Here is a 12,775-nt window from a genome sequence, read left to right as displayed (position 1 = left end):
CTTGCTCCTTTTCCCAACTGTACCAATCAGACTGATCTCTTTCCTCACGAACTCCCTGGGTCGAAAACAGTATACTTATTTGAGATGGGAATAGCCACAGGAGACTCCTGCAGTACCTACCTCCTTTTCCTATCTCTCCTGGAGGTAACCCATCTAACTGACTGTATCTGTGGTTTTTCTCCCTTTCTTATAACTGCCATCCATCACACTCCTGTAAATTCCTTATTGCATCTAACTGCCGCTCCAACTGATCCATGCAATCTGATGGGATTTGCAACCAAACACTTTCTGCAGTCATAATCATCAGTAACATGGAAACTCTCCCTAATCTCCCACATCCAACAGGACAAGCACATTGCTCTCCTAAAGGTCATCTTTGCACCTTAACAATCCAGAGACCCGGGAAATAGCACCGTCTTTCTGCTCTAAAAAATACTGCTCCACGCTAACTTAGAACTTATGTTTTATATTTTTAAAATTTAATCAAGAGATAGATCTCAATAAAACGTATAGTCAAAAAAGAACCCACTCTACTCACTATTATAGATTTATAGCAAGATTACACTTAAAAACTGTGCACTTACCTGCTGCCATGCTGTGAACTCACCCACACAAGTTCCTCCGAGGTCAGGTGTGAATTTTTCCATTTGTTATTTTTTCTTAGATGCACTCCAATGTCCAGCGATACTTGAACTCAAACAGCAAAGGCAGGAGCTGTACAGATTCACTGCTGAGTCAGACAGCTTTGTAGGTTTCTTTTTCTGACCATGTGGTCTCTGCCTTTGTCTCACTTCCTCCTTTTAAAAGTGCCGTTGTTTTGATCTTCTTTTTCCCCCAAAGTTCCAAAACAATGTAACAGTTTATAAAACAGTAATCACTGCTCCTGGAATTTGAGGAAATCAGCTCCAACACCTAAAATATGTCAAAAAAAAGGAACTCTTACAACCACATTTTTTTTCCTGTCGTCCATCTTGGATTATATCTTTCCTGAATGTAGCTTTCAAAACGGACAAAAACAATTTACCCACTACCTACCCTCGTTCACTGCTTTGCACTCATGTCACTTTTGTGAGCCTTTTCAGATCTGATCGGGTTCCTGTTGGGGCTTTGCTGCTGCTCCAATGAGTCAGTCTGGGTCTCACCCCTCAGATTTTTTTCAGGAAGTGCTGCCACCTCAGTTCACTGCCACATTCACTTTGGTCTACTCTGCTTCTTCTGCTGCTGCTGCTCCAATTGGCTCCTTTCTGAATCACAGTAGAGTATAGAAGAGGAAAATCTTGTCCTTATTTCTGTATTGAGTCCAACTCAACTCCATGGTAACGCTGATTTGTTGTACATCTTCCCAGTCTGCTTCACAGTGTTGATGACTTGCTGAAAGAGTAGGAAGAATGGGGCTAATTGGGTAGCTTTTTCACACAAACAACATAGATGCAATGGGACAAATGGTCTCCTTCACTGCTATATTATTGTGTGATTCTATGATCTCGGTGGTACATGCCTGTCTCCTCAAGGAAGGAGTAGGTGTAGCAGTAAAGTCTATTGGGCTAGTAGTTCAGAGACCCATACCCATGTGCTGCTGAAATGGGTTCAAATCTTACCTTACCACAGCTGGTAGAATTTCAAGACAATTAATAAAAAAAAAGAAGCAATTGATTGTTGAAAACATCCATCTGATTTACCAATATATTTTGAAGAAGGAAATCTGCATCCTTCCCTGCTCTGGCCTGAATGTGAGTCCAGACTTATAGAAATATCGTTGACTGTCTCTCTGCCTCAATTAATCAGATCACAGGTAATCCCTTCACTTGTTATTCAGTTGTTAACACTTTACTCACACCATGTGACACTTTTGATCATCTGTAAAGACTTGTTATTCAGCTTGTGGACTTTCCACTCATACCATTTGTACGATCTTTTGATCTCTCTCCTTTTAAATTCTGTACTTGTGTGCTTCTCTTCATTGTACTTGGTGAACACTTGTGATTTCAAATAAAACCTTTGGACTATAACCTGATGTTGCATGACTTCTGATATTCAAAGTTTGGGTGAAGATTTGTAGCTCGGGTGCTCGTTGTTGTGGTTCTGTTCGCCGAGCTGGAAAGTTTTGTTGCAAACGTTTCGTCCCCTGTCTCGGTGACATCCTCAGTGCTTGGGAGCCTCCTGTGAAGCGCTTCTGTGGTGTTTCCTCCGGCATTTATAGTGGCCTGTCCCTGCCGCTTCCGGTTGTCAGTTTCAGCTGTCCGCTGTAATGGCCGGTATATTGGGTCCAGGTCGATGTGTTTGTTGATGGACTTTGTGGATGAGTGCCATGCTTCTAGAAATTCCCTGGCTGTTCTTTGTTTTGGCCGGTATATTGGGTCCAGGTCTATGTGTTTGTTGTTGGTGTTTGTGGATGAGTGCCATGCTTCTAGGAATTCCCTGGCTGTTCTTTGTTTTGCTTGCCCTATAATGGTAGTGTTGTCCCAGTCGAATTCATATTGCTTGTTGTCTGTGTGTGTGGCTACTAAGGATAGCTGGCCGTGTCGTTTCGTGGCTAATTGGTGTTCATGTATGCGGATTGTTAGCTGTCTTCCTGTTTGTCCTATAGTGTTTTGTGCGGTCCTTGCATGGGATTTTGTACACTACATTAGTTTTGCTCATGTTGGGTATTGGGTCCTTCGTTCTGGTGAGTTGTTGTCTGAGTGTGTCTGTTGGTTTGTGTGCTGTTATAAGTCCTAGTGTTCGCAGTAGTCTGGCTGTCAGTTCTGAAATGCTCCTGTTGTATGGTAGTGTGGCTAGTCCTTTTGGTTGTGGTATGTCCTCGTTCCGTGGTCTTTCTCTTAGGCATCTGTTGATGAAATTGCGCGGGTATTCGTTTTTGGCGAATACCTTGTACAGGTGTTCCTCTTCCTCTTTTTGCAGTTCTGGTGTGCTGCAGCGTGTTGTGGCCCTTTTGAATAGTGTCTTGATGCAAATTCGTTTGTGTGTTGGGGTGGTTGCTTTCATAGTTCAGGACTTGGTCTGTGTGTGTGGCTTTCCTGTATATGGCGGTGGAAGGTCTTGTAAGAGAGACAATGTACGAATGTCAATCCTATTCCTAATTGAAGTGTTGAAAAGTCTGGTTGAAGCAAAGACCGTGGCCAGGATACATTGGAAGATTGTTTCCCCCAGTCAGGGAGACTAAAACATAAAGGGACACTTTCAGAATAAGAGGTTGATCATTCAGGACTCAAGATGAGGAAAAGTTGCACAGAGGGCAGTGAATTTATGAAATTCTTTACTCCAGAAGGGTTGTGCGTGCAAGGTTGAGATAGATTTTAGTTTCTCATGATTGTGAGGTATGATGTTGACATTCAATTCAGCCACGACCTTATTGAAATGCTTCACATGCCCAATGATGTCATCTTGCTCCTACCTCTTGCAGGAGAGACCTTGAGTTGGAGAATACAGTTAGTGAAAGGGGCCCCCAAGATATTAAACTGGTGAAGACCAAGGAGTTTCTGCAAGTTGCTGCACACAAGCCTGTGTCTAATCCCCCACATCTCCATGTAAGATAATAATGGGCGCCCTCTTGTGGTGCAGAGCAAGTGTCCCTCCTCCTGGACCAGGTGACTCAGGTTCAAGCCTCATCTGCTCCAGGAGTTTGTAATAATACCCATGAACAGGCTGCTTAGAAAAATAGGTTAAATAAAAACAAGAAGGTCCTCTTGTGGCAAGAGGTAATGTCCCTTCTCTGGTTTTTGGGAGTCCTACGTTCAAGTTTCACCTGCTCCTGAGGTGTGTAATAACTTCTCTCAACAGGTTGATTGGAAAATAGGTCAATTTTTTTTCTTGAATTATAAATAACAGTCAAAATACAAACAGTTCTGAAAGGGTCGCTGGGCCTGAAACATTACCCCTGATTTCTCTCCACAGATGCTGCCAGGCCTGCTGAGCTTTTCCAGTGATTTCTGGTTTTGCTTCTGAATTCCAGCATCTGCAGTCCTTGTGGTTTTTAAAAATACAACCCTCTCCCCTCAGATGCTGAGTATTTCCAGCATGTTCCTTTCCCCTCCCTATCTTCCCTCCTGTCTGAGGGTTCTGAAGGAGGTTTCTTTAACAACTAGCCACACTCACAAACTGGCGTGAAATGTGAGAGCAGATATCAGAATCTTCCTTACCCCTGGAATATAACAGAAATCTCACTGGAACAGGAGAAGTGAGAAACCATTCCATCATTGAATGATTTATTAGACACGTCCAGTTCATCTCCCTCCCAAAGACCTGATGTGTTTTGAGATACAGGGATATCCCGGACTTGTTTGCTGAGACCGAAGGACAATGGTCCCGATGTTCTCTCGGAGAAGAGAACAGCATACCTCAATAGATAAGGTGAGCTCTGCTCCTTTGGAAGTTTCACACCAATTTGTGTGGTTACGGAATGGTCCGGATTACCATTATCAGTTATTGATTAGGCCCGAATTCCACCGCAGACCCGGTTTGCCCAGCTGGTGTGCAACAAAAGGAAAGACAGTGTGTTATCTCTCTGCCTCCCAGATGAACGGCGAGAAACAGCCGTTATAATTGATGTCGCAGGAACTGCAGTGTCAACACAAGGGCAGAGGGCGGAGGGAACATGTGGAGGTTCCCCTTACCTGGGACCCCAGAAAAGGTCAGCGTCGGAGTGGGAAAGGTTTTTGGGGAGGTGGAGGTGGGGAGTACATGCTGCAACTTACACCTGAAATAAGATTGAAATAATTTAAGAGAGGACTGTTCCTCACACACAAATTTTAGAATTTTTAAAATCAATTAATGGAAACACTGATAAGCACTATCACCCACCGAATGTCACATTTTGACCATGCTAGTTTAGTGTATAGAGTGATAGAGATGTACAGCACAGAAACAGATCCGATAGTCCAACCCATCCACTCTGACCAGATATCCTAAACAGATCCTGTCCCACTTGCCCATATTTGGCCCTTATCCCTCTAACCCAAACCCTAACCCTTCCTATTTATGTAGCCATCCGTATGCCTTTTAAATGTTCTAATTAAACCAGCCTCTACCAACTCCTCTGCCAGCTCATTCCATACACATACCACCCTCTGCGTGAAAAAGTTACCCCTTAGGTCCATTTTAAAACTCTTCCCCTCACCTTAAACAGATTACCTCTACTTTTGGATTCCACTACCCTGGGAAAAAGACCTTGGCTATTCATTTTATCCATGCCCCTCATGCTTTTACAAGCCTCTATAAGGTTATCCCTCAGTCTCTGACACTCTGGGGCAAACAGCCCCAACCTATTTAGCGTCTCCCTAAAGCTCAAACCCTCCAACCCTGGCTATATCCTTCTAAATCTTTTCTGAATCCTATCAAATTTCACAACATCTTTCCTACGCAAGGAGACTAGAGGTGAACGTAATATTCCAAAAGTGGCCAAACCAATGACCTGTGCAGCCACAACATGACCTCCCATTCAATGCACTGACCAATAAAGGCAAGAATATCAAATGGTTCTATCCTGTCTACCTGCAACTCCACTTTCAGTGATCTCTGATACTCATTGATATTTTGTTTAGATTCCCTACAGTGTGGAAACAGGCCCTTCAGCCCAACAAGTCCACACCGACCCTCTGAAGAGTAACCCACCCAAACCCATTTCCCTCTGACCACCTAACACTATGGGCAATTTAGAATGGCCAATTCACCTAACCTGCACATATTTGGACTGTGGGAGGAAACCAGAGCATCTGGAGGAAAGCCACACTGACACAGAGACAACGTGCAAACTCCACACAGTCACCCGAGGCTGGAACCGAACCTGGGTCTCTGGTGCTGTGAGGCAGCAGTACTAACCACTGAGCCACCATGCCGCCCCAATCAATCTGTTTAGAGATATTATTACACACCTCCAGAACATACCTCCTGGTCCAGAGGTGGAGGCACACTACAACTGTACCCCCAAGAGCCCCTAAAAATACTTTGCAAATTCAGTATATTTTCAAGGATATTTTCAAACAATCTGTTGAGAGATATTATGAGCAGGTGGGACTTGAACACCAGCCTTCTGTCTCTGAGAGAGTGCACCACGAGGACCTTATCCAGAATTCAGGTGCATGTATTAAGACTGAACTTGCACTGTTGGCATCACTCTGCATTGCAAATCAGCTGACCAGCCAACTGACACTCTGCACCCGGCTGAGGTTAGCATGAACCATAGATTCATCCATTACAGAAGAGGACCTTCAGCCCATTAAATCTGTTCTGACAAAAATGTACTACTACCTCCAGTAGTCCCATTTTCCCACACTAGATCCATAAACTTGAAGGTCTTTCCTTCTCAACCTGTCCCCTCACCTGTGGAATGTTGGTCCTCATAATAAACCTCCAATGAGAGAATAGCCCCATTGTCCTCTGGGACTATGATGACTTACCTTTATTAAGACAGTACTTGCCAATTTGCTTCACCAATGATTCCCATCTCAGGTGACGGGAAGTTGTGTTCTATTCTTTCTCTCCTTCCCCACCCTGCCCCGACAGGTGTTGTTGGGGGTTCTCTCACAGCCTTCTAGTGCTGCATGTGAATCACCAGTTATACTTTGTGTTTACGTTTGAAGAGTGAGTGTTAACAGGGTCATTGACCACTGAGGCAGGCAGCTCAAAGGAGTCCAGCTCAGTATTGAGCTCACACAATCTTGAAAATGTTACAGATGCCAGCAGCTACGATTCAGCTGATCATGAAAGGAGCAAAAGAAGAGGTTTTGATGTTTTATACAGCATTTTTAAGATATGGGATGCATATTGGTAGAAACTCTTAAAAGGAAAGTTGACAGACATTTTTTTAATGGAAGGATGGACAGTTGCCATAGGTTATCTCCTATAGCATTCTAACATTCATACTTGTAAGGTCAACAATATTCTATCGTGAATGGTGACCTCAATTATTATTCATCAAACTACACTTACCACTAATATGCTCCTTCTTGTCCCCAGGCTGAGAGAAAGCTTTACATTTGTTTTTTTCAGTCAGACCATATACTTCCATATCTGTTTTGTCACTTCAATTTTAACTTCTCCAATGCTCTCCTTCTTACCACAACCTTCCATAATTTCAACTCAGCCTGTATCCTATTCTGCATACCTGTAATCGCTGAGCTCCTCCATCCCCCTGCCCTTAGAGCTTATGTATCTGTATATACAATTCATTCCTGGGATGTGGGCGTGGCTGGCTGGGCCAGCATTTATTCCCCATCATGGGTTGTCCTTGAGAAAGTGGTGGTGAGCGGCTTTTCTGAACTGCTGCTGTCCATTTGTTGTAGATAAGTCCACAATACTGTTAGGGAGCATGTTATAGAGCCATAGAGTCATAGAGATGTACAGCATGTAAGCAGAACACTTCGTCCAATTCATCCACTTTGACAAGATATTCTAAACTGATCTCACCTCATTTGCCAGCATTTGGCCCATATCTCTCTAAACTCATTCAGATGCCTTTTAAATGTTGTAATTGTACCTGCCTCCCCCATCTTCTCCTGCAGCTCGTTCTGTACATGCGCCACCCTCTATGTGAAAAAATTGCCCCTCAGGTCCCTCTTGAATCTTTCCCCTTTCACCTTAAACTTATACCCTCTAGTTTTTGACTCCCATACTTTGAGGGGAAAGACCTTGGCTGTTCACCCTATCCATGCCCCTCATTATTTAATAAACCTTTATAAGGTCACCTCGCAGCCTCCAACACTCCAGGGAAAGAGCTCCAGCCTACTCAGTCTTTCCCTCTAACTCCAGCCCTCCAATCCCAGCATCATCCTTGTAAATCTTTTCTGCACACTTTCAAAACTTTCCTCTTGCAGGAAGACCACAATTGAATGCAATATTCCAAAAGTGGCCTAACCAATGTCCTGTACAGCTGCAACATCACATCCCAATTCCTATACTCAATACTCAATTCCTATACTCTCTATTCCTAATGAAGGGCTTTTGCCCGAAACGTCAATTTTCCTGCTCCTCGGATGCTGCCTGAACTGCTGTGCTTTTCCAGCACCACTCTAATCTAGAATCTATACTCAATACACTGACCAATAAAGGCAAGCATACCAATACACTGTACTCTTTCTACCTGCAACTCCACTTTCAAGGAATTATGAACCTGTACCCCAAGGTCTCTTTGTTTGGCAACACTCCCCAGAACCCACCATTAACACTCCCCAGGACCTCACATCCTGCTCTGATTTGCCTTACCAAAATGCAACATGTCACATTTATCTAAACTCCATCTGCTACTCCTTGGTCCATTTGCCTATCTGATTGAGGTCCCACTGTACTCTGAGATAACCTTCTCTCTCCAATGCACCATCAATTTTGGTGTCATCTGCAAATTTACAAACTATGCCTCCTATATTCACATCCAAATCACCTCCCATTCTCCTATGTTCCAAGGAGAACAGTCTTTCAAATCACTTTTTTCGTATTAGTTCAAACCTCTTTATTCATATTAGTTCACAGAGATGTGGGTGTCACTGGCTGGGCCAGCATTTATTGCCCTTCTTCAGTTACCTTGGAGAATGTGTGGTGAACTGCATTCTTGAACTGCTGCAGTATCTGGTAGACCAGCAATGCTATTCGGGAGTGAATTCCAGGATTTTGAACTGAAACTGGACACTGAAAGAATGGTGAGATAGTTCCAAATCAGGACAGTGAGTGGCCTTGGAGGGGAACTTACAGATGGTGGTGTTCCCAGGTCCTTCAAGTTGAAAGAGATCACCGGTTTAGCAGGGAGTGCCAAAGGGGCCTGGATGGGTTACTGCAGAACATCTTGTAGATGTTGCACATTGCTGCCACTGTGCATCAATCACGTAAAGACGGAATATTAAAGAGGGGGTACCATTCCAGCCAAATGCTTTGTCCTAAATGGTGCCGGGCTTCTTGAGTGTTGTTCAAGCTGCAATTATCCAGGCAAGTGGCCATTATTCAATCACATTCTTGACTTGAGCATTGTAGATGGTGCACAGGCTTTGGAGAGTCAGGAAATGAGTTACTCACTGGAGAATTCTTAACTTCTGAAACAAAAATAGAAATTACTGGAAAGGTTCAGCAGGTCTTCCAGCATCTGTGGAGAGAAATCAGAGTTATCGTTTCGGATCGAGTGACCCATCCTCAGAACTGATGGTAGCTAGGAAGATATCAGTTTATACGTAGAAGGTAGGGTGATGGGAAGGGATAGGGAGTAAACTATAGGTAGAATAGAGTCCAAAGAGAGAGAAGAACAGGTAGATAAACAAAGGAGTGGATAATGATCTGGCTAGGAGGGTGAACATCTGTTTTTGGGGACGGTTAGTGGCTATCAATGAGTATGGGTATGGTCATTGAGCTGAGAAGTTGATTTGTAGAAGTTTCATCCCCAGTCTAGGTGACATCCTCAGTGCTGTGGAGCCTCCTGTGAAGGGCTGCTTTACTATGTCTTCTGGAATTTATTTGGTTTTGTTCCTGCTGCTTCCGGTTGTCCTTTGCAGTGATCGGTATATGGGGTCTGGGGCAAAATGTTATTGATGGAGTGCGTGGAAGAGTGCCCTGCTTCCAGAAATTCTGTGGCTGTCCTCTGTTTGGCTTGTCCTATTATTGTTGTGTTTTAGCAGTCGAATTTGTGGTTCTTGCCATCTGTATATATGGCTACTAGGGACAGCTGGTCGTGGCTTTCAGTGGCTAGTTGGTGTTCATGAATGCTAATCGCTAGTTGTCTGCCTGTTTGTCCTTTAGTCCCTGCATGGAATCCTATACACCATGTTTGTCCTGCACATGATGGATGTTGGGTATTTAGTTCTGGTGAGTTGTTGGCTATGGTATTTAAGAGCAGGCTATGTGATTACAAGGAGAAAGTGACGACTGCAGATGCTGGAGATCAGAGCTTAAAAATGTGTTGCTGGAAAAGCGCAGCAGGTCAGGCAGCATCAAAGGAGCAGGAGAATCGACGTTTCAGGCATAAGCCCTTCTTCAGGGATGATTACAAGGCCTGGCTGTGGGGGTTGTGTTAAGGACAATGGAGAGCTCCAGCCCTAAAATTATTGAACTCGATATTGAGTCCAGAAGATTGCAGGGTTCCCAAGCAGAAAATGAGGTGCTGTTCATCCAGTTTGCACTAAGTTTCGCTGGAGCACTGCAGCAAGCATGTGACAGAGGTGTTGGCCAGGGAATAGGGTGGTGTGTTAAAGTGGCAGGCAACTGGAAGTTCAGGGTCTTTTTTGCAAACAGAACACAAGTGTTCTACAAAGCGGTTACACAGTCTACGCTTCATTTCCCCAGCGTAGAGGAGACCATGCTATAGACAGGGAATGCTGTTGACTAGAGGAGAGAGGAAGCAAACAGACAGGTGTTATACCTCTTATGGTTGCAGCAGAAGGTGCCATGAGACTTGGGGGGGTGTTTGGATTGAAGAAAGAGTGGACCAGAGTGTCCTAGTGGGAATGATCCCTGCAGAAGGCTGACAAGGGAGGATTGTAGAATATGTGCCTGGTAGTGGCACCTTGCTGGAGGATATCCACTCCTTTATCTGTCTAACTGTTCTTCTCTCTCTTTGGGGTCTATCCCCACTTATCGTTTGCTCCTTACTCCCCTCCCTCTACCCTATCTTCAGCATTAAAAACCAACCGAGCTATCATCCGTTCTAAGGGTCACTCAACACAAAACTTTAACCCTGATTTCTCTCCACAGACACTGCCAGACCTGCTGATCTTTTCCATCAATTTCTATTTTTGTTTCTGACTTACAGCATCCACAATTCTTTCAGTTTTTTTCATCCTATCTTCTGATATAAAACATTACAGCACAGTACAAGTCCTTCGGCCTTCGATGTTGCTTCGACTTGTGGAACCAATCTGAGGCCTATCTCTCCTACACTATTCCATTTTCATCCATATGTTTATCCAATGATCATTAAATGCCCTTAAAGTTGGCAAGTCTACTATTGTTGCAGTGAATGTGTTCCACACCTCTACTACTCTTGTATACGTTCTTATAGCCACAGTATATGGTGAATCCAGGTCAGTTTTTGCTCAATAGTAATTACAAGCAAGTTGACAATGGGGGCTACGATGATAGTATTGTTTGTGATTGTCAAGGAGTGATGGTTATTAGTCACTGATGGGCACTTGTGTGAGGAAAGTATTCCTTCCCAAGTTGGGATTTGAATTTATGTCCCAAAATCATTAGCCTGGGATGCTGAATTACAAATCCAATTACATTACCACCAACACATCACCACTTTCTAACTAACACCACCAATCTCTGGAACCATTCCACTAAATCTCTTCTGTGCTTTCTCAAAGACCTTCACATTCTTTCCAAAATATCGTAACCAGAACTGGATGTGATGTTCTATTTGATATTTAACTGGCACATTATATAGATTTAATATAACCTCCCCACTTTTGAACTCAATGCCTCTATTTATGAAGCCCAAAATCCCATATGCTATACAATTAGTATGTCCTGCCATCTTCAAAATTAATGCACATGCAACCCCAGGTCTCTCTGTTGCTGCACAAGCATTAGAACAGTGCCATTAAATCTATATTGTCTCATTTTAATGAAGGACACATTGTGCAGCAAGTCTAAGGTGGTAGTCTGACAGGAGCTGCATACCTAGAAATTAAATTCTATTTAAATAAAGTCTTTATTCAATATCCATGCTACCAATTTGATTTAGTTCAAACGTTTCAGTGAAACATTCAATATATGTATTTGAACCATTGGTGATTTTGATTTGTATAATCGTCCCGTGAGTAAATTACTCATTCTCAATAATGTACCTATTTTTTGTCATGGTACACAATCCACTTAAACGTTCATTCCCTCCACCACTCATGCACAGTGGCAACTGGGAGACCATCTACACAATGTTTTCTAATGACTCACTAAGGCTCTTTCACAGACTCCTTTGAAACCTATGTTCTTTAACATCTATGAGTTCCCCTCCAAGCCACCCACCATCCTGCAAAAGAGTTTCTTTTAAAAGAGATAAGATACAAAGCCATTTGAAAACAGGGTTAAGAATTTTAGGGTGGCATGGTGGTTCAGCAGTTAGCACTGCTGCCCCACACTGCTAGGGACTTGTATTCAATTCCAGCCTTGGCTGACAGTCTGTGTAGAGTTTCTATGTCCTCTCTGTCTCTGAGCCGGTTTCTGCTAAGTGCTCCAATTTCCTCTCAGAGTCCAAAGATGTGCAAGTTTGTTGGATTGGCCATGCTAATTTTCCCTGTAGTGTGCAGATTATATGGATTAGCTATAATAAATGTTGGGATATCAGGTGACGGGTCTGGATGGGATGCTGAATGCCTCTTTCCATACTGTAGGGATTCGAGTTGCTAATGTAAATTGGTATGTGCAGAACTAATGTTTACATCAGAGTTAGTCCCTATTTATGCAGTAGTACAGTTTTGGATGAACTGAAGTTTGTGGAGGTTGCAAGATTAACTCCAGTTGGAGAATACACAATCACATATGGAGACAACATAGATAGGGATGAGATGTTTAGGAACAGACATGTTCAGTATAGATGGAGAGATGAGGTGGAAGTAGGTAGCCTTGGTGATGGAATGAGGGAATATAGGGTTGAAATCTTAAATCAGGATGGATCAGGCTGATTTGGTGTCAGTTTTTTTTGGATTAGATTCCCTACAGTATGGAAACAGGCCCATCGGCACAACAAGTCCACACCGACCCTCCGAAGAGCAACCCACCCAGACCCATTCCCCTACATTTACCTCTGACTAATGCACCTAACACTGTGGCCAGTTCACCTGACCTGCACATCTTTGGACTG

Source organism: Chiloscyllium plagiosum, chromosome 5 (assembly GCF_004010195.1).
Source record: "Chiloscyllium plagiosum isolate BGI_BamShark_2017 chromosome 5, ASM401019v2, whole genome shotgun sequence".
Lineage (NCBI taxonomy): Eukaryota > Metazoa > Chordata > Chondrichthyes > Orectolobiformes > Hemiscylliidae > Chiloscyllium > Chiloscyllium plagiosum.
This window is presented reverse-complemented; position numbering follows the sequence as displayed.